Here is a 19,618-nt window from a genome sequence, read left to right on the forward strand (position 1 = left end):
TTATTCCGAGATGACGCCCATTGTTGATGATATCAAATAAACGGGAAACAATTGTATGACACAACTTTGTCTGACTTTGGGCAGTGCAGTTTTCGGGTTGGTAGCCGGCGCTCTTCTTCACAGGACAGATGCTCCGCAACCTTTCGATGCCAGCTTGTCCAACTATCCAAACGGAGCGCAGCACAGCCAAAGCCAAACAGAGTAATTGCACTTTTAAATTCCCGTTTTCGACAAATAATGTACACACTCCACGTGATATTATTTTTAGCTCTGGTGCACTGCTTCCATAGTGGTATCTGGCCGCGATGCCGGTGATTGTTTGCTGCCTTCAATCTTCCTTCGCTGGTGTGGTTCGTTTATTGGTTTTTCCTCTTCTTCTAACCACTATTGAATATTTTTTTTTACGGGGCAGTCTGGAGTCTCTTATCACACTTTCTGCTGCCCTGCCGGGGGCCGTGTATGTGTGCGTATATTTTTCTGCCCTGTTTCTCAAGATGTTGCTGACTGTTGTTGCTGCTGCTACTTTGGCAGTTTTGGCAGAAATGTGCAAGATGAGATGGAAGTTATTTTTGGCAAGTAACCTGGCGTTTCGGCACATCAGACGTGCAGTGCATCTGATTTACGCTGGATGGACTGCATGGTATCGTATTCGTCCTCGTCCTGAAATCAGGTTGTGGCAAGTTACTGCAATCATCCAACCGATCAGTTCCGAAGTTGGTTATAATAGAGATGTCTTTTTGACAAAAAAACGTATCCAGTATTTCTTTTCTAGACGTTTCACACAACAAAGCTAATAATTTTCTAATGTGTGCCTTAAAAAGGGGGCTTTCGAGAATTAGATCCTAACAGTCTACTATATTTTGAATAAGTGTAAGGGCTTGTGTCTAAATGCACAAACGTCGTTCCTTTCCAATAGATGGTATGACCAATTGTTAATATTGCGAGCCATATAAAATTTATCACTTCAAATTATTATAATGTACGGGGTTTGCTCGAAGTCAGCAAAAAATATTTTAAGCTTGATTTTGTTGAATTTCTACTAAAAATATACCAATCATTTCATGAACTTTACTTTGGATGCAATGTCAATTGGCTTTGAATGTTTATACAGGTCGGACTCGATTATCCGGAAGCTCGAATATCCGGAGTATTTTTTTCTTCTGGATTTCTATAACGTACTTTTGTCTTCCGGGTCATTGGGAGGTTTGGGGTTGTTCAAAATTATAACGATGCAAACCCTGTTTTGCTTAGGCAATTTGTTTTTGGTAGTTTTCTCGTCGTTCCTTCAACCAATTCTTATTTACCAACCTCCAAAAGCAAGGTATTATGGTTTTTTGTTACCGATGAGGACAATTGCTTTTGGTTAACCGGTTTTGGATTTATGGCTGGAACATATTCCTGTCATATAATGGCCATGATCAATGCAGTACTTAGAATGACAAGCAGGCCTGTCTTGGTTGTGTTCCGGATAGTCCCGGATTATTGAACCAATACTCTTCAAGTGAAATGCAATGGTCTATATACCAATTACATAGTTGACCGAATGATGCATAAAAAGAGGAATTTTCAATTTTATTCGTACAATATATATAAATAGAAATCTCACTGTTCTAGATGAGAAATATTAAAAAAATAGCAAAAAAATGGCTCGATTATCCGGGGGGTTCGATTATCCGGAGCGAAATGTTCTCCAAAACTCCGGATAATCGAGTCCGATCTGTATTTGGAGTAGGTTTGTCTACCTTTTCAATATCTGTGTTATCAGTGCGTCTTGAACTGTCCTACAGATCAGACGTTTTTTCGGTTGCTTGTGGACTGGTCTTTGACTGCCTATAGCTTCAAAGTTTGTGTTTTGTCAGTGTGTCTTTTAAAGACTACCTGAAAGTTATTTCCCATCAGTCTTTCTCAAGACTACCTAGTTTTGAATTTAACATTTGTTTGAACTTTTTTGTATCACCTGAAATGGCTGGACGGAAAAAGAAACCTCGCATCGCTGCGGGGAGGAAAAGAGAGGCATCTCTTTCTGACACTTCGAGTGTCTGTAGTGACAATCCTTTTGATATTTTGCCTGAGCAAGAAGCTGGTGAAATGGAAGTTATTAATAATGAAACTATACAAAATATGAAATCTTTAAAAAAGGAAAAAGTTCCACCTATTGTGGTAACTATTTCTCCTGAATTTAATATATTCAAAAAGGAACTTTCAACGTTTGTTTCTGACGTTAAAGTTACCTATCAAATTGGCCGTAGAGGTGAATGTCGCTTATTAGCCGACTCAGTAAAGGGTCGTGATCGTCTTGTTCAGTATTTAACTGACAAGATGTACAAATTTTTTACATATGACACCAAGAACGCCAAGCCGTTCAAGGTTGTCTTGAAAGGTCTCACCAACGATCAAACCGTTGATGAGATCAAACTTACTTTAACAGAATTACTTGGCATAGCCCCTACCCAAGTAATTCTAATGAAACAAAAATCACGAGGCGATAACAGTCAGAGAACTGGAATTTCCCTTGTTAATTATTTAATTCATTTTAACCGCAATGAGGTTAACAACTTAAATTTTTTTGAAAAAGCACATGCTTTGTATAATGTGCGTGTAAAGTGGGAAATTTATAGGAAGTATGGCGGAGGTGAAAAGCATATCACCCAATGCCGTACTTGCCAATGTTATGGCCATGGTTCCAAATTCTGTAACATGGACCAAAAATGTCTTAATTGTGGAGACTCTTCTCACAAAAAGGACACATGTCCTGTGAAAGAGAGTAAAAATTTTCGCTGTGCGAATTGTAACGGCAACCATATGTCAAATTTTTATCAATGCTCAGTCCGTTTAGCAATTGTTAAGGCAAGGCAAGGTAAACAAAATTCAATTTCTCAATTAAAACCAACTTCAAAACAAAATTCTCCAAGCGTACCAGTGACGCATAGTTTACCTACTCCTTTGCATACCCGTTTAACTTATGCACAGGTTACAGGTAGTTCGAACATTATACCGCCTAGTGTTGGTAGTTCGAAAATGACCGTTAATATGGGTAAGCGAAACACGCTAGAAAATAATTGTACACCTATCACTCCAGCTAATATTGCTACCGAAAATATTTTTTCTAATGTCAACTGCCTGGGGCCTATTACGGCAGGTAAACTTTCTTTTTTGCAACAGGCAATGTTCGATCTTATGAACGCCATGTTGCAGGCAAAATCAATGTTTGAAGCCATTCAAATAGGCACAAATTTTACTATTAAAATTGTTTCTAATTTAAAATTTAGCAATGATTTTAAATAAAACAATTAAAATATTAAATTGGAATGCTCGCTCATTGAAGGCCAATGAGAATGAGCTATTTAATTTTTTAACAGTAAATAATGTGCATATTGCAATTATTACTGAAACATTTTTGAAACCTAACATAAAATTAAAATATGATCCCAATTACGTGGTTCATAGATATGATAGGATTCAGGGTTCCGGCGGTGGAGTTGCAATTGTTATTCATCGCCGAATCAAACATCATGCTCTTCCCCATCTTGAGACGAAAGTTATTGAAACTTTGGGAATTGAAGTTCAAACTGAACTTGGGATTTTATTTATTGCCGCAGCATATTTACCATTTCAATGCACACGCGAGCTCAAAAATTATTTTAAAGGTGATTTACAAAAACTCACCAGAAATCGTTCGAAATTCTTCATAATCGGCGATTTTAACGCTAAACATCGTTCATGGAATAATTCTCAAAGTAATTCCAATGGCAAAATTTTATTCAATGATTGTTCTTCAGGATACTATTCTATTTTGTCTCCGAATAGTCCTACATGCTTTTCTTCTGTAAGAAACCCTTCAACAATTGATTTGGTGCTAACAGATCAAAGTCATGTATGTAGTGATTTGATCACACATGCTGACTTTGATTCTGACCATCTTCCAATAACTTTTTCTTTATCACATGAATCAGTTTTAAACCCTATGAGCTCTGTTTTTAATTATAACAAGGCTAATTGGGAAAGATACAAAACTCATATTGAGAGAAATTTCAATAATGAGCTTGATTTGCAAAACGAAGTGAATATTGATTCCGCTTTGGAAGCATTAAAATGTGCAATTGTTGATGCCAGGAATTATTCTGTTCCAAAGGCTCCAAAGTGAAATTTGATTCATCAATAATTGACGAAAATCTTCAACTTCTAATTCGTTTGAAAAATGTCCGCAGACGTCAATATCAACGTTCTCGTGACCCTGTTTTTAAAACTATTTATAAAGATTTACAGAAAGAGATTAAGCATAGATTTACTCTTCTGAGAAATCAAAATTTTGAGACTAAAGTTGAAAAATTGAAACCATATTCAAAACCATTTTGGAAGCTGTCGAAGATTCTTAAGAAACCTTCAAAGCCTATTCCAGTTTTAAAAGATGGTGAACGTTTTCTTGTATCCAATGAACAAAAGGCTCAAAGACTTGCTCAGCAGTTTGAGAGTGTTCATAACTCAAATTTGAATTTTGTGAGTCCAATTGAAAATGAAGTCACACGTCAATTTGATTTAATTTCTTCCCAGAATTTTTTACCTGCAGAAATAATTGAAACTAACTTGAATGAGATTAAATCAATTATTAAAAATTTCAAAAATATGAAAGCACCTGGTGACGATGGAATCTTTAATATACTAATCAAACATCTCCCTGAGAGCACAATGGAATTTTTAGTGAAAATTTTCAATTGCTGCTTCAAAATTGCATATTTTCCTAAATTATGGAAAAATGCAAAAATTACTCCCATTTTAAAACCGGATAAGAACCCAGCTGAAGTTTCAAGTTATCGACCAATCAGTTTGCTTTCTTCAATAAGTAAACTGTTTGAGAGAATTATTCTTAACAGAATGATGTCACACATCAACGAAAATTCAATTTTTGCAAATGAACAGTTTGGATTTCGCCATGGGCATTCCACAACTCATCAATTGCTCAGAGTTACTAATATGATACGAGCTAACAAATCTGAAGGTTATTCCACTGGAGCTGCTCTTTTAGACATAGAAAAAGCATTCGACAGTGTTTGGCATAAAGGTTTGATTGCGAAATTGCAAACTTTTAATTTTCCAATTTTCTAATCAAAATTTTAAAAAATTATCTTACTGATCGAACTCTGCAGGTTGTCTATCAGAATTCAAAATCTAATAGATTTCCTGTCAGAGCAGGTGTACCTCAAGGTTCAGTCTTGGGTCCAGTCCTGTACAACATATTCACTTCGGATCTTCCTGATTTGCCTCCAGGATGCACAAAGTCATTGTTCTGCGATGACACAAGCATTTCCGTAAAAGGAAAAAGTCTTCGTGTCATATGCAGTCGATTGCAGAAAAGTTTAGATATTTTTTCTTCCTACTTGCAAAAGTGGAAAATCTCTCCCAATGCTTCTAAAACTCAAATGATAATTTTTCCGCATAAGCCTAGGGCTTCTTTCCTCAAGCCAAACAATAATCACGTTGTCAAGATGAATGGGGTTATTTTAAGTTGGTCCGACAAGGTTAAGTACTTGGGACTAATTTATGATAAAAAACTTATTTTCAAAGAGCACATTGAGAGTATACAAGCCAAGTGCATCAAATATACGAGATGTTTATATCCTCTCATTAACAGGAATTCTAAACTTTGTTTAAAGAACAAACTTTTGATTTACAAACAAATTTTTAGACCAGCAATGCTTTATGCTGTACCGATCTGGTCAAGTTGCTGTTCAACAAGGAAGAAAACGCTCCAAAGGATTCAGAATAAAATTCTGAAAATGATTTTGAAGCGTCCTCCTTGGTTTGGTACACTCGAATTACATAGACTTACTGGTGTTGAACCCTTAGAAGCTATGTCAAATAAAATTATTAACAATTTTCGACAAAAATCATTGCAATCCTCAATTGCTTGCGATAAGCTCTCTTTATAGCCAATAAGTTAGCAATTAAGTTAGTTGTAAGTTTACTTCCCCTTTCCTGACAAGTAGGTTTAAATCCCTACGAATGATAAGTCCTAATTGCGAAAGCAAACAAATCCTAACAATTAAAATTACAAATTTCTAACAGTGTTGAGAAGTCACCATTTGTGATTGGGCACACATACTCATTATTTACTAACATTTATCATAAATACTTAAGCTACTAACAAATCCCCCCTTAAAAAAAAAAAATATCTGTGTTAGAATAACATTCGACATTTCGTTTTTCCTCAATTCTTACCGCGTACGTAGAAATTTTTTTTAGCATTTATCTGTCCAATGGCGCATTGACTATTACATTCGCTGCTATGGAACTGGGTGAAATTGAACAATTTTTATATTTAACAACTAACTCACTTCATGTACATTTTTCCCGAAATAGTCCACAGGCCGTTTGGACTCAAGTTGGTAACCGGAAATTTCGTTAATCGGTGAGTTCCAAACTAAACAACACTCGTAGCGGGGTGGATAAAGTGGATTTCGAAGAGAACTAATCTGAGCCTCAACGTGTTAAAGTCGTATAGGGCTTTTAGACAGTAGACATTTTTAAACTTTTTGGCAAGCAAAACGGGAATTCAAACTGTAAAAAAATCAGTTTGGTATCGATCAGGGTCTCTCACCGTCTATTAACGCTTTAAGTGTAGGCCTACCAGGGCGCAGTTGAAAATTGCAGAGAAAGTGCGCCCTTTGGTTGTTTTATCGTGTAATACAACTGGGTCAGAATTTGTGAAACGGATCTCTAAAAATCCTTACCTTACCAAACAGTCCCAAGCCGTGGTGTGGCCTTTGCTGTACGTAAGAGTCGTCTCCATTCCACTCGGCCCATGGCTGCAGTTCGCCAGCTCTGCAGTCTGCGTAGGGTCCGCAGATCGTCTTCCACCTGATCGATCCACCTTGCCCGCTGTGCACTTCTCCGTCTCGTCCCTGACGGATTGGTTTAAAAAAATATATTTACCGGGCTGTCGTCTGACATCCTTACAACATGCCCAGCCCACCGCAGCCTGCCTATCTTAGCGGTGTGGACGATAGATGGCTCCCCAAGCAGCTCCTGCAGTTCGTGGTTCATTCGCCTTCTCCACACTCCGTTTTCCATCTGCAGTCCACCGAAAATGGTACGCAGCACCTTCCGCTCGAACACCGCAAGGGCGCGTTGGTCCTCCACAAGCATAGTCCATGTCTCATGCCCGTAGAGGACTACCGGTCTGATCAGCGTCTTGTAGATGGTCAACTTGGTGCGGCGGCGAATTCTACTCGATCGAAGCGTCCTCCGGAGACCAAAGTATGCGCGATTTCCTGCCATAATGCGCCGTTGAATTTCTCTGCTGGTATCGTTATCGGCAGTTACCAGTGAGCCCAGGTACACGAACTCATCGACCACCTCGATTTCATCACCACAAATTTGAACTCGAGGTGGGAGGTTACTGATACTGTTACTGTCTTCACGTGAAACCCTTCCTTATTTACTTCGTCTTCGATGCATTGATGACCAGTCCAATCTTTTTGGCTTCAGCCTTTAATCCGATGTTAGTATCCGCCATCTTCACAATGGTCCGAGCCACAATGTCGATATCGTCAGCGAAACCAAACAGTTGAACCGACTTTTGGAAAATCGTGCCACTCGTGTTAATCCCCGCTCTTCTAATTACACCTTCCAGGGCAATGTTGAACAGTAGGCACGAGAGACCATCACCTTGCCTCAGCCCTCTTCGGATTTCGAAGGGGCTCGAGAGTGCCCCCGAAACACGAACTACACACATCACTCGATCCATCGTCGCTTTGACCAACCGCGTCAGTTTGTCCGGAAAACCGTAGTCGTGCATAATTTGCCATAGCTTGTCTCGATCGGTTGTGTCGTACGCCGATTTGAAATCGATGAACAAATGATGTGTGGGCACGTTATATTCGCGGCATTTCTGCATAACCTGCCGAACCGCGAATATCTGATCCGTGGTGGCGCGGGCACCCATAAATCCCGCCTGGTAATGCCCCACGAACTGCTTCGCAAATGGCGATAGTCGACGGCAAAGTATTTGGGAGAGTACCTTGTAGGCGGCGTTCAACAGAGTGATTGCCCGATAATTGCAGCACTCCAGTTTGTCGCCCTTTTTGTAGATGGGACACACAATACCCTCCATCCACTCCTCCGGTACTCGTTCTCTCTCCCAAACCTTGACAATGACCCAGTGCACCGCTCTAGCCAGTGTTTCTCCACCGTATTTCAATAGCTCGCTGGGAAGTTGGTCCACTCCAGCAGCTTTGTTGTTTTCCAGCCGACCAATCTCCTCCTCCAGCTCCAGAAGATCGGGGGCTGGAATTCTGATGTCTTCTGCTCGTGTACCAAGATCAGTTGCCATACCGTCCTCGCGCTCTACTGCATCGCCGTTTAGAGGCTCGTCGAAGTGCTGCCTCCACCTTTCGATCACCTCACACTCGTCAGTAAGGAGGTTGCCGTCCAAGCTCCTGCACATATCGGCTTGCGGCACGAGGCCTTTACGGGAGCTGTTCAGCTTCTCGTAGAACTTCCGAGTGTCGCTAACTTGGTACAGCTCTTCCATCGCTACGCGATCTCGGTCCTCTTGCTGGCGCTTCTTCCTTCGGAGGACTGAGTTTTGGCTGTTCCGTGCCTGTCGGTATCGTTCCACGTTCGCTCTCGTGCGGTGTTGCAGCATTCTTGCCCGTGCTGCATTCTTCTCCTCGACTAACCGTTTGCATTCACCGTCAAACCAGTCATTTCTATGATTCGGGGCCCTTGTACCTAGTAGCGCTACAGCAGTGCTACCTATGGCGGATCGGATGCTCCTCCAGCCATCCTCAAGGGTAGCTGCGCCAAGCTGCTCTTCCGTGGGTAGCACTGCCTCCAGCTGCTGCGCGTATTCCTGTGCAGCCTCGGCGTCCCGCAGTTGCTCAATATTTGGTCGCGGCGTTCGACTTCGGCGGGTGTTATACACCGTCGATAGTTTTGAGCGCATGCACACAGCTACTAGGTAGTGGTCCGATCCGAATCTATATTCGCACTGCGGTAGGTGCGAACGTTGATGATGTCGGAGAAGAACCTGCCGTCGATTAGAACGTGGTCGATTTGGTTCTCTGTCTGTTGGTCGTGTGATCTCCAGGTCGATTTGTGGATATCTTTGCGGGGGAAGAAGGTACTTCGGACTACCATACCACGGGAGGCCGCAAAGTTTACGCACCGATGGCCGTTATCATTAGACACGGCATGCAGGCTATCTGGTCCGATTACCGGTCTGTACATTGCCTACCGGCCTACCTTAGCATTCATGTCCCCAATAACGATTTTCACGTTATCTCTTACGTTGTTTGTAACATGTTGTTTTCCGGGGCGGCTTGTTGGGCCTTCCCCAACCCCCTGTCTCGCCGGGGGACCATCGTGTCAGCTCTGTTTAGAGTCCCACGCTGCCACCAGGACGTTGATCAGCCGCTCATAACATGGAGATCAGACGCTGTTTTCAGCCGCACCATCTTGGTGAACAGACGCTCAGGTTGGCGAAGCATTTCCTCTACCGCCGGAATATGGTTTACGCGCCAATGATCGCGTCGCACCTTCTCACTTAGCTATTGTCGAATGACAACATTGCCCAGGCAACACCAACCAGTTGTATCACTAAAAATCGCGATGTCTAATTTTTTCAAATAAGTATTAAAAACTTCAAGAGTTGCACGAATTCTGACCCAACTTCAAGTCACTGGCATAAGTTAGCTTAAAGCACGTTAAAATAAAGTTGACATAGTTCATGTATAGCAGCAACAGAAATGATCCAAGATGACTTCTCTTGATGGGGAAACGAACATATTCCTGCCAGTTTAGTACGAATCGACGGGTTTCATAGATCGTTGTCGAACGTTCTGACAATAATAAATTACAAATACCGTTAGTCGGAGATCGTTTCTAGTAGCGACGGTCACGTCTTGCGGATCTAGATGTTAAAAACGCAGTCGAGAAATAATCAGAATGGGTCGGCAGTATCCGCAGTCGATCAGTTTCCAGCAAACCATTACTCACCGTGGAGAGCAATACGGTTTCCTTTCTTTGTGTTGGTCGAAGCATTCTCTGTCCTCCCTACTGGCGATGCTGATAGGCATAATGCCGAACAAGACACAGATTGCGTCGTATGACACTGTTCGGTACGCACTCGCAACCCTCAGGCACATGAACCTGTAGGTACTTTCCATGTTGCCACGATCCTGCACGAAATCCTACAGGAAACTTGAGTTTCAACACCCCGTCATACATGACATACCACAACACCGGGCCCAGGATAGAACCTTGCAGAGTTCCTGTGGTAATTGGGACATATTTCTGACCCTCCTTCCTGGTGTAAACAAGTACTCGATTCTGGAAGTATCTTTCTAGCATCTTGTACAGCCACACCGGTACATGGATGCTCCTGAGCGCAAGCACTCCTAACTGGCGCTATTGAACACATTCTTCACGTCGAGCGTGACGATTGCGCAACAGTGTATGCTCTTTCTCGTGCGCTGGAATGCTACCACAACCGTTTTGGTGACGGGAAGGATAGCATCCGGTGGGACCTGCCCTTCGGGAAAACCGAACTTGTTACTTGCCAGACCTTTTACACCCTCCGTGTACCTCACCAGTTTGTTAAGGATAATCCTCTCAAGCACCTTGCCCGCGGTGTCCAGCAGACAGATAGGCCTACATGCCGATGGCTCCCCTGGCGGTTTCCCAGCCTTCGGCAGTAAGACCAATCTCTGCCGCATCCACCTCTCCGGGAAGAGACATTCATCCAGACACTTCTGCATGATTGCTCGAAACAGTCCGGAGGCCGTTTTATCGCCAGCTTGATTGCAAGGTTTGAGATTCCATCCGGTCCCGGTGCTTTGCTTACCTTTAGGGAGTTGGCGATCACGATGAGCTGAGCTCCTCATTCGTAACCCTTACCTCTCCCTCGATCTCGACACGGCTGTCGTCGCTCACGAATTGGATGTTCGGCAGGTTGGTCGACCATCCCTGGTCTGTATCAGAGATACTGGAGCGCCGGAAGAGTCCCCCGATGATACGCTCGGGCATCACTGGTGATCGCTCTGCAGGCGCCAGCGTGCCTTTGGTTTTGGCAACTACGATTCTGTAGGCGTCACCCCACGGCACGGGTTCGTATTGGCACTCGCGCATAGCCTATCAAAGTAGTCCCAGTTGCTTGCCTTAATCGCACTCTTTAACGCCGACCCCAAATCGTATGGACTAAAAGCTTGTCTTCGTTTCTATTGAAGACAATGGAGAAAGTACTAAAGGAATATCTAAATACAACATACATGCATAAATAACCTTTATCTAAATTTCAATTTGCTTATCAAACAGGTAGCTCAACAGTCACAGTTCTTCATACGCCGGTAAACAAAATTGAAAGATCTCTTTCAGCAAAAGAAATTGCACTATGCTCTTTCTTGGATATTGAAGGTACTTTCGATAACACGACCTACTCTTCCATGACGAATGCGATGAAGAAAAGGATGTTTAACACATGCATAGTCAACTGGATTCACACTATCAGGGCTAGTAGCGCACTTGGAGCAAAATAATAGTGACTTTAGTGACTTTTTTCATTAAAATAGTGACCAAATAGAGACTAAATAGTGACCAAATAGTTACCAAACATATACAAAAGAGGGTTTTGAAATTTATTGTTGAACCATAAATGAATTAAATTTTATCTGAAATTTATGTCTTTAGAACATAGGATGTGCAATGATTTGTTCTCATAGAAAATAACTAAAATCTGTATCATAATTTCACATTGAAATAGTTGTAATAACACCTTGTTCAATATATTCGAATACAAGTTTTCGAGTTATAAGTGTTAATGAAAGTACGTGAACGAATGTATGCACTTTTGAATACGCATTGGTGTGTTGGTGGTCTGTCAGTTGTATTAAGTTCTTGATGTGCGATGTAACAAATCCGAAAAGTCGTAGTAAAACGATTTTTGGTCAGTGACTGCCCTTGCACAATATTCAAACATCTCAAACCATGTGAAGCTAGGCGAGATTTCGTTTATTAAACCATCGAAAAATACAAGGAAACATTCTCTTTGGGGGATCGTTGAAAATTCTGTCGGCCACGATCTGCAAGGATGCCGCAAGTCGTAAAATTTTGACTGTTATGAAGAAGCGTGTCCGGCGAAATGATAACGTTCAGTTTGTAATTCCCACCCATCTGAGTATAACTATTGAATCGGTCCACAATATTTTGGCCGATTCTTTTAGAAAAAGAGGCTCGATAGACTGAAAATGATACTTTCACAACTCGCTGTTCGCGAGTTCATTGTTTCTGATGAGAAACTATTTGGCCTGGAGTGTGACTGGTTACACAAAACAATCGAATGTGGGCAGCAGCAAGAGATAACATTTCAGAGTTCTAAAGGAATGTTCCTCGATTGCATAGTACAGCTTTAGTGATGGTCTCGGGAGCAATTTGCAAGCGAGTAAACTTTCTCTGATTTTCATTTACAAAGACGCCGAGTTTAATGCTGTTTATTATTAAACGGTAGTTTTGGAAAAACACGTTACCCCATGTCTTCGAAAACTCTTCAGAGCTAATTACTATATGTTCTAGCAAGACGGTGCATCAGCGCATACTGCGAACTTGACTCAAGGTAGGTATAGGGACAATTCGAGGGGCTTTTTGAATAGAAATAAATTGCCGTTAAGTTCACCTGATCTCAACTCAATAAACTTTTTTTAGATTACCTCCAACTTGTAAAGCGGTTATCCAGAAAATCTGGGAATCCGTGCCGCCTGTGACAGCTTCGAAAAGCGTTTGAAGTTGGTTAAGCTAACTAAAGGAGGGGTTTTTCAAAATATATTAAAAATAGCATTGTTCGTTCCGAAAATCTGCAAAAACAATACTAAGCCTGTTTGTCCCATCAATGATTTTCCACGCATATTTAACCCACTTGACATTTTCTAATCAAATTCGTCCCACTAAACACTCGTTTGTTTGATCTGGAGCATGGGAGAAAAATTTGCGTAGAACAGGTTATCATTATGGACATTCGAAATGGTATCTGGTAAACACCGATAGGTTCGGATGATTGAAAGCAAAATCCTACGGATTGAGACCTAAACACGACTATGCACAATATAAGCTCGAAATTTTTGAATCCACTTCAACCAGGAGCAACAGTTGATTTGAGACAAGCAAATCAAACTACAAACGTAATTCCACGCACAACACTGGTTTAAGACGCGAGTAGCTTGTAGAATAAACCTTTATATTCCTTTGCAGCTCTTAGACAATTCGTTCGTAACTATTCTGCACTGTTTACTTCGATGAGAAATTTGAAAACATTGCCTGGCATGAAACTTCTATGATGGAAAAGTTAACAAAAATGCCTTACAAACCGAACTGTCCAAATATTCTGTAAATGAGAAGCAAGCTTTCTAAAGTATGCTGTTAAGTTAAGTATAGTTAATTTATACATTTAAAGCTAACAAAGTGACTTTAGTGGCCATTTTGTCGTAAAATAGGGACTTAAGTGACTTTTTACCGTAAACAGTGACTTTTTAGTGACTAGGCTCAAAATAGTGACAAAGTCACTAAGTAGTGACTCGCTACTAGCCCTGCACTATGCTTGCACAAAGAGAAATCTCTTAGGAGCTGGGGAGCTCATCCGTAACTGTAAGAGCTACGAAAGGTTGCCCTCAAGGGGGAGTACTCTCGCCGCTGTTATGGTCTTTAGTAGTGGATGACCTTATCAAAAGCTTAGAAGATGAAGGTTTTGAAGTTGTAGGCTTCGCAGATGACATTGTCATTGTGGCAAGGGGAAAGTTTGACAACATAGTCTCGGAAAGAATGCAACATGCCCTAAACGTAACCCATTTATGGTGCATAAACCCTTCCAAGTTGTAGTAGTACCTTTCACTAAAAGGAGAAAACTTAACCTAATGCCACTTAGGCTTGAGGAAAGTATTATCCAATTGAGCGAAAGGGTTAAATTTTTAGGATTAATCCTTGATGCGAAGCTTAACTGGAACGCGCACCTAGATGGTGCAATAGCGGTCAATGCTTTCTGGTTATGTTCTAAAACGGTTGGTAGGAAGTGGAGACTAAAACCAAAAATGATAAGATGGATCTACAAGTCTAATATACTCCCGAAAATAACATACGCTTCCTTAGTTTGGTGGCCCAAAACAAAACAGGCTATAACGAGAGCAAAGCTAGCGAAACTGCAGAGACTTGCGTGTATTACTATAACGCAATTGGACGCAATCCTTCACCTGCTGCCATTGCATGAATTTGTGCAACTAGAAGCGAAAGGGAGTGCTCTCCGGCTCAAACGTCTAAAAAATGTCTTACCGGGTGACCTTCTTGGCCATCTGAGTATATTGCAACACTTCAAAAGAGGGCCAGTGATGAGTATGAACGGAGACTGGATGAAACCTATGAATAACTGCGATATTCCCTACAAGGTGCATCATCACGTTCCGATTGGGAGTGCGGGGTTCATATGGTTCATCAGGGGTCAACGGTATTCTTCACGAATGGCTCAAAAATCGGTTCAAAAACGGGTGCGGGAATCTTCGGTCCTGAAGTTCGGATATCGGTGGTTATGGGTGAATGGCCAACAGCATTCCAAGCAGAGATTTAGGCTATAATCAGGGTGGCCACTCAATATCAATTTTCGATTTCCCGTTTTTTTCCCGATGATATTTAATAAAATTTCCCGGTGTTTTATTTTTAAAACATATGAGAAAAAAATCAATTTTTACATACTTATTTATGCCTTGCAAAAATAGTGTTACAAAACTATGAAAAACATTTCTCCTTAATCGTTTTTAACTGTTCGTCGATGTTAGCAAGTGCCTTCATAGTGATTTGTTGCACAATTTTCGCCCTCTTTATTTCAAAATCGTTGACAATCTTCGCCATCTCGCGCTTTCTTGCTTCCTTCTTTGTCGACCACCTACTCTCGAGCTCGCAGTGCTTCTGTATCAGGATGCCAATGAAATGCATGGGATAAATGGGATGCATCGAAAAATGTCCTCAGGCAAAATTTCAAGCGGACTTTGGGAAGAAGAGCCTCAGAGTAACCAATGAAAAAATACACATAAAACTGTTAAGATGCATATTGCAAAATGCATGAAACGTTGAGATCTGTTCTTTCAAAACAATTTTTTTTTGAAAAACTTCGATTCTGGGACTTACAAAATTTTCGAGCTGGGGCCAATGAAATGTATGAGAAATTTTCTCATGGTCCGTATAATAAATTCAACTGACACTCTGAATAAACAATTGGAAAAAATATTATTAGCTACTGTTTGTTTTTGATATAGAAAATATCTGAGAAATCTTTAACAAATAGCTCTTCAAGGTGGCGGCTTTCCCCAACAAAATCCAAAGGTCGAATTTAGAATAAAAAAAAAAACTATTTTTTTCTGCCGAACGCTTAATATGGAGAATGTTGAAAATAAATAGTCTTGATTATTTATATTATTAACGAAATTTCAGCAAATATTGACCTAGTTTCCGCAACATGACAGACGAACACAGTTTGTTAAAAATATTTGATATATATTCTCTTTAAAATATGTCACTTGCAAATGCAATTAAAGTGATTCGAATATAAATGTGCTGCTTGTGATTAAAATGTTATCAAAAATCGAGAAGTATAAGCCGGGTAGTTCCGTTCCGGCCCGGTTCGAAATAAAATCAAGACTCGAAGTTTCCGGTCCTAGCTGACTTTTGACCGGATTCTACCAGGTGCGATGTCGAACACTATTCACAAGAAGTTTCAATACGCCTCCCGCGACGCTGGTTACTTTTTGATTTCTTTGAAAATCTGACAATATATGTCACGAAGCAGTAAGTATTCACCTGACCAAGCCTGATTTTATTTGACGCAGATCTTGCTGCGAAGCCGTTGTCGACTTTGGCTGAAACCAACAACCAGCTTTTCCCTAACCGGCAGAATCATGCCAGTTAGGTCATCGTGCAAAAAAAGCAGGTTTTCATGTTGATCGATTTCCTCAGAAACTGTTGAACAAATGAAACGGCAGACATGAAGGAGGATTTTCCCGGCGTGAAGCCTAATTTCCCGTTTTCCCGTATTTTTTTCCCGGTGATTTGAATTCCGGCTTTTTCCCGCTTTTCCCGGTAGAGTGGCCACCCTGCGAGACAGTAACTTCAGCATCATGACTAATTTTTGAAAGACCATCAATATTAAGTTCCTCTTCTTCAATCAATTCGCAATCCAAATCTTCTCCACATGTTACAATAGCTTAGCATTTTTATTTACGTTTTGTCACAATTTTTGTATTTATTGGATTGAGAGACACTAAAAAATAAAAAAATTGCGCTGTTCATCATAAATGAACATGCACGGTAAAACAGAGTTAACGAACATTGTGCTTTTTTAGCGAGAAAAAAATTGTCATTTATTTTACCTAAAGCAAATCTTAAGCAAAAAAGCGATCGTAGAACTATAAATGAATGATGCGAATATCATAAATAGTTCTGAGTTGATCTCTGTGGTTAGGTATGTGACTTTTTTTATTTTTTTTTTTTTAATTGAAATTTGATGTCACACTCAAGCTAACCCCCCCTCCCCCTGTGTCACAATAATTGAAACTTGGAAACTTCCACAGCAAAAACTGTTCTAAAATTTTATGGATTCCGCACAGAGAACAATATTGAAACGTAGAGATTTAAAATTCCAGAATCTTAAGGAAGACCAAAAAAAACTAAAGTTCAATGATTTGACGGCTAGCAAGCGAAAATTATCTTATCGGTTCAATTTTTTCAATGAACTGCATTTTTGTACCACAGTTAGTCACTGCATCTAAAATGATGAGCTTATCAGAGACTACCCAGGTATTACTCACCCGATATTCGAATGAAGAAAAGAAATGAAAGAAATTGATAACTAGATTGATTTATAACGTATGAAAACAGAAGTTGTTTGCAGGGTTGCTGGTTCACGGGGAGTCACGTTGCATAATGCACAAACTATAAGATTAGATTGCTAGGGTTTGTTCCTTGGCGGGGCTTTACCAGAACGAAGAAGAAGGAAAATTGCACATTTATCTTAATAAGGTGCCATTCTTCGTATGAAAAATGCTGGAGATGATGATGATGATGATGATTAAGGTCGTACGTCACACTTCTATAGAGTTTCAAGATGAACGGTTTAGATATAACATAATTATAGCAAAATATTCAAACCAAGAAGGCACGAACCAGACTCAAAATTGAAGAGTAACCAAATGTAAACATATCAAATTCATAGCTAAAAATAAATGAAACTAGGACTCCATTGTCTGATTCAAAATTCGCCGAATTGTTTGACTTTGAATTCCAACAAATTGTGAAAAATATCATTGTTACATTACTCTAGCGAATGTTTACTAAACCGATTAATTCGTATGTACAACAAAGCGATTTGTTTCAGTGACATTTGAAATGTTTGAATAAAGTTTTTAATAGAAATATTATCGAACTCTCTCGGAAGCAGCCTAGACAGCTGAATGCGGGAGATCGATCTTTTGGATGGGTACCCTCAACAGAAACTTGAAAAGATTAATGTCATAAATTCGTAATATTAGTGCAACACAATTAAGTTTCAGCATTTAGACACGAACTTTTCTACTTTTTTCCCTTTCTTGGTACTGATATATGTATGATACAGAATGGATTTTTTTATAAACTCAAATCGTAATTCACTTTTGCATTCCTGTCTTGACACGTAATGCGTCTTGCAAGAACGATGTTTGTACAGCAAACAGGTTCACCAATACATAATTTCATATTTTTACTACATTAATAAATACATTCTTGCCATTTATGAGAACAAAGCTCCAAACCGTAACATCACAACGCAGAACGAACTCCACTGTAGAGAAATAAAATCATTATTCCGGGCACAGAATCAATAATTGACAGCACCTTTGAAACCTTGAGAATATTGTTCTCCCCCGATACGAGTCCGGAAGGTTCACGCTCTGGTTGTTTTCCGTCGAAAAAATTTTCACATATTCTCATCTCACACTGAATCTTTTCCCCCTTCCACAAAGCTTTCCGGCTAAATTCTAAATTTTCAAAAATAAAACCCCTTCCCACTAGTAGCACTCACTTTGCCCAAAAGCAGTTGTACCGTGCAAACGCCACGTTCGTGAAAGCAACGCAATTTTCTAACACCAGAACCATCACCGCCTGCTTTGTTGCTAGCAAACATTGAAATTTCGATGTTAGTTTTTTTCTCTCCTTCACTCCGTTTTCGAGGGCAGGCACTTGTAAAACTGCGTTATAACCAGACAAAAGAAGCAACACTTTTTCACCGTTTTGCCAATTCAAAAAAATAATTCTCCTCCAGCCCAAGTAATAGAGGAAAATTTACGCACGTCAGTATAGTTTGTACACTCGTTTTCTTCTTATTGCCGCGGGATCATGATAATGATGATGTTGACGATAAACTTCGTTCCGAGTTCCGATACCGAGAAAAACGAAACCAGTGAAATTTTGACGTTTCTTCTCACTCTTCGTCGGAGATGCCACACGTACGAAGATAAACACACGCACACATGCACACACGAGACGAGTTTTGAATGTGGGAGCAAGTCAACAGGAAAAAAAAAACAAGAAGACATGTATCACACGACAGCAACGTAGAGCGAGAGAGAGCCTTTTCCGTAGACAGTCGTGTCACGAGAAAAAAAACTGGATTTTTTTCGCCCAAAACTACCAAAATCGACAGTTCAATTGCAAATTTCGCGTTTTTGGCCACTACAAATCCCAAAATGATTATCTAGCCTAAGCAACCAGCAATATTTGTATTCAATCATATCAAGGCTAGCCATTAGGCCAAATTTTCCAGTCGACTATTCGAACCCGTTTCTTCTTCGCCATTACTTAATTCCACCCGAAAGCCCGAACTTACATTTACTTCGATTGGGTTGGTTTTCCTAAATTTGCACATTTTTAAGCCGCTCTTGGTGCAACCGTATCGAGTCACAAAAGCTTCCTCCGGACGGGTGACGATAGTTTATCACGACAAAACCGCACTCGGTGCACTCGTTTTTAATCGCAAATTTTTCCTGTCCTGTCCGAGGATCACCGGTGTTCGCGATTGTCTCTTCGGTACGACTTTTACAGCACAGATTCCGTGTCGTGTTCGTATGTTGGTACGTCGTCGCGTTCCGCACTTATCGCGAGCTGTGGAAGAGAGAGACTGAAATTTTTCCCTTCATCGAATGATGGAAGTTTGTGGCAGACGGAGGCGTACGCACACTATCGCGATGGAAAAACCATTGGCGTCCGCATCGAGGAGAGAAATGGGGTCATTTGGGCGGCTGAGATTAGAGTGCTTGCCACAGGGTTGAGGTCAATTACTTTTCTGTTTAGATCTATTTTAAAATTTCAATAACAAGAGATTCTCTAGCTTCTTATCAATTTGTTATTGTAATGGCTACATTTTACTTACTTACTTTATATACTTTACTTTGTTGGCTGACCGCTGGTCTAGGGCCGAACGAATTCATAGAGTCCGGGGAAGGCCCTGTTTGCAGCTGCAACTCGTCGTTACACTTCACGGCTCATATCGTTGTCACCTGTCACAAGCGTACCAATAAACGAATTCATCAACCAATTCGAATCGCCATCTATCTCCACC

General features: G+C 40.6%; 1 protein-coding gene across 3 annotated transcripts in view; it reads right to left on the reverse strand.

Moving 5' to 3' along the window:
- LOC129718504 (uncharacterized) overlaps positions 1–19,187 on the reverse strand; it is a 45,403-nt gene extending 26,216 nt beyond the window's left edge. The window contains exon 1 of one of the 3 annotated variants that reach the window (XM_055669326.1): positions 18,887–19,187. The gene's annotated coding sequence lies outside the window, so the exon portion shown is untranslated. Of the gene's footprint in view, positions 1–17,895; positions 18,042–18,082; positions 18,722–18,886 lie in introns of those variants that run through there. The other 2 variants (XM_055669328.1, XM_055669337.1) reach the window with 2 other exon arrangements.
- Between the last annotated feature and the right edge of the window lie 431 nt (positions 19,188–19,618).

This window comes from Wyeomyia smithii, chromosome 1, assembly GCF_029784165.1.
Source record: "Wyeomyia smithii strain HCP4-BCI-WySm-NY-G18 chromosome 1, ASM2978416v1, whole genome shotgun sequence".
NCBI classification, from domain to species: Eukaryota; Metazoa; Arthropoda; class Insecta; order Diptera; family Culicidae; genus Wyeomyia; species Wyeomyia smithii.